The following is a 3,825-nucleotide window of genomic DNA, read 5'->3' on the forward strand; positions in this document are numbered from 1 at the left end:
TCGAGGCAATTCACTGGCAGGGAGAATATAGCAATCTGGGTCCCTAATATATTCGATCTCTTGATGGCTGCAAATCTTACTGGGGACTTTCTGAGTGTATCCAAGCTGCCATTACTTTCAGTTGTTCCAGAGGTTTCCTAACGTTGCACACTTTACTATCTGTTTTTTTTTTTTTTCCTGGAGGTTGCAGCCATGTCTTGGAGGTTTCCTCCACTGATCTGCAGACAGGTATCATCCAGGTGGGAGGAAACAGGTACTGTAGCCAACGACAGCCCATGGGATTCTGGGATAGCAGGTAACACTCTCTGTTTGTCCCAATCACCCTCACCAGCTGATCCCTGCTCCCCGCTCTAACAGTGATGCAACACACTGCAAACGTTAGCACTGGCTTACGCTCAAAACTCTAAAATACCCTCTGTGTGCTTTTTTGGGTTCTGTATAGGGAATAGTGGAAGGTAAGAGGGTAGGAGAGTAAGATACTGAGTAAATGAGATAGTGAACTGAGTGAACCTGGGGGATGAAGAGTGATTAGCTTGTGTTATCAGACCTCAGGCTGGCTACATGGGGCTGGGAGCTAGCTAGCTGCCTTGCCTGGGCTTACATCATAGTGATAATGATGAGCAGGTCTGTGTTAAAGCCTTGTGCCTTATAGGTGATTATAATGAGTCATTAAGGCTCTCAGAGATCAGAGCAGATCAGAGAGTAAGACTCTTGATACAGCGGATAGATATTATCAACGATACTTCACACAGGGAAACAATAGCTTATCTGTGTGTCAGTTTAGTGTTCTTGAATGGAGAGCATTTGTGCATATGTCATAATTGTAGCTTTGTCAGATGTGCACACAGGCATGGAATCATGAATCTGAAATATGCAGCTGTGGGCTCTGGACTGTGTCTTTTGTTGCTCAGAGAGAATCTGCTGTTTTAATTACCTACTCTGCAACACTAAGAACATAATTGGTTGTGCTTTTGTTTTCTTGGATGATGGAGTTTCTGGCATATCCGTATTTTTTTCTTTGGGGGGGGGGGGGGGGGGGGGGGGGGGTGTATTGTTATGGGGTTTGTGTGTGTGTGTATTGTTATGGGGTTTGCGTGTGTGTGATATTGCAGACGGGGATGATATGCGCCATGGGCATGTCAAATACAACCTAACCTCTGAGTGTCCTTTAAGAGCTTTCCCTTACTGTTTCATGGGTTATTAGTCACAGCAGCCATCGACCCTGAACATTACATGCATAATCTCAATGATTTCATTAAGTGTATGGACGGTGTCAGTGATTTGGATGGTTTGAATCTCTTTGAAGCTCTGTTTTTGGTGTGTATGACTTTACAGACAAGCTCTGACTATCAACAACCAGACAAACTCTGACTATCAAAAACCCTCTTGCTCCATTTTGGAGAAAGAGGGTTTTATCACATGGTATGATACATACATCAAGTTCGATACTAACATCAGACATATCATCATGCCAGTGGACGATCGGTCCAGTATCTCAAGGCCCACAGGTAAGCTGGATGCAGCTTTTGTCACGTGTTCATCCTTAAGCATGATTCACTGAATCCTCTTCTTCCGGCCAGGTGTTTATTTCATTGGTGTTCAGAGCACATCCATGTCTCATCCAGGTCATTTATAACTGTTGAGCTCACAGGGCACAAAATAAACCCTTTTAGCCTTCGCTATCAGTGGCTTCATCGATGAACGCCTGACCCCCGAGACACTCTGTGGCATCTAAGGTACAGGGTCAGGAAGGACAGAGGGAGTCTAATTCATCAGAGGGAACAGAATGACAGGCAGCCGTGGTTGGACGGTGACACAGTGTTATTCAGTGGGGTAATGACGCATGGTGTTTTCTGTTTTCACTCTCTCTTTCTCTGTCTCTCTCTTTCTCTGCTTCCTGTGATAAGAGAGGAGAGAGGATTCCTCAGACCACACCTCACTGCTGAGAGAGAGGGGAAGGGGGAGAGAGAGTGAGAGAGAGAGAGAGAGAGAGAGAGAGAGAGTGAGAGAGAGAGAGAGAGAGAGAGAGAGAGAGAGAGAGAGAGAGAGAGAGACAAAGGGGTGAGAGAGAAAGAGATCAAGAGAAAGAATCAGAGAGAGATAAACAGAGAAAGAGAGAGGGGCTCAAAGGAAGGTAGGAAACGCAAAGGATTGGCCCTGCTCGCTGCGGATCAGACGAGCGTCTGTCATTGCACTTCCAGCCGGTTGCGCCCTCCCTAGGAGAGAGGCCTCTATGTGGGCCACTGAGCTGACAGACCTCCTGCCTGGCCACTTTATCATCCAGCCCGGACAAGGCTCGGGGGCTCCAGGAATGCTCTTTACAGGGAGGTGCTGAGGCACTGAAGCCCAGGCGCTGGCTCTTCTCACAGGGGGAGGGCTGACACTGACTCTCTCACCTGCAGCGGCTTGTTAAAAACTGTCTCGGTGGAAAGCCAAGCGTTAAAATAAGGTGTATGATTACATTGTCAAGGAGTCCCTGGAGTTTTCTGGGCTCCCCTTCCTCTCCCTCCCCAGACAATGAGACTATCTAGCAGTGTGCCATTATACCTTCACATCTCACTGCCACTGAGCGCAAATGTCTCACCATCGCTCCTACAAGACCACTTTAACCTCTACTGGATCGGTGTCCTGTATACGGGACGGTTGAGCTAACGTGCGCTAATGTGATTAGCATGACTGTTGTAAGTAACAGCAAACTTTCCAGGACATATACATGTCTTAAATGGGCAGAAAGCTTAAATTATTGTTCATCTAACTGCACTGTCCAATTTACAGTAGCTATTACAGTGAAAAAATACCATGCTATTGTTTGAGGAGAGCGCACAAAAAAAAAAACTTATCACGGCAACTGGTTTCATACATTCACCTCTGAAGGTGAATAATGTACTTACATTCAGTAATCTTGCTCTGATTTGTCATCCTGAGGGTCCCAGAGATAAAATGTATTATAGTTTGTTTGATAAAATAAATTTTTATATTCAAATGTAGGAACTGGGTTCTACAGTTTGAACCCCTGCAGTCTCTGGCTCCACACCCACCCCGCCCGGCCATCTAGATGTGTGAAAGTTAGTGTTTAAGCTAATGATCAATCATGTATGACATTCCTGGGAGTGTGTAAAGTTACATTTTGTGTTACCGTATTATTTTTGTATGTTCTCTACAGTTATGTACTTGAAAATGTGTCAATTGACAAATGCTGCATATTTGGGCAGACTTGATACAAAATAGTCCAGTATTGCAATGCTTCACTGGATCAAAGTGAAATGTTGCACACACACTGCTGCCATCTAGTGACCAAAATCTAAATTGCGCCTAAACTGGCAATATTATATTGGTTGCCTTCCTCTTGCATTTCAAAGACGATGTAACACATTTTCTTTTGAAAACGCATGTTTTTTTGTTTGTATTAGCTTTTACCAGATCTAATGTGTTATATTCTCCTACATTAATTTCACATTTCCACAAACTTCAAAGTGTTTCCTTTCAAATGGTATCAAGAATATGCATATCCTTGCTTCAGGTCCTGAGCTGCAGGCAGTTAGATTTGGGTATGTCATTTTAGGTGAAAATTGAAAAAAAGGGTCCGATCCTTAAGAGGTTAACCCTGCTCATGACAGTCTAATATATGGGTATGTAAATGTGTTTTTCCCTTCTGCGATACCTTATACAGGTAACTGCCAAAATATAGGAAACTCCAACACAAAGTGTCTTAATAGGGCGTTGGGCCACCACAAGCCAGAATAGCTTCATTGCACCTTGGGATAGATTTTACAAGTGTCTGGAACTCTACCGGCAGGATGTCACACCATTCTTCCACGAGAAATT

The sequence above is a fragment of the Coregonus lavaretus genome (assembly GCF_964263955.1).
Source record: "Coregonus lavaretus genome assembly, chromosome: 32".
Classification (NCBI taxonomy): Eukaryota; Metazoa; Chordata; class Actinopteri; order Salmoniformes; family Salmonidae; genus Coregonus; species Coregonus lavaretus.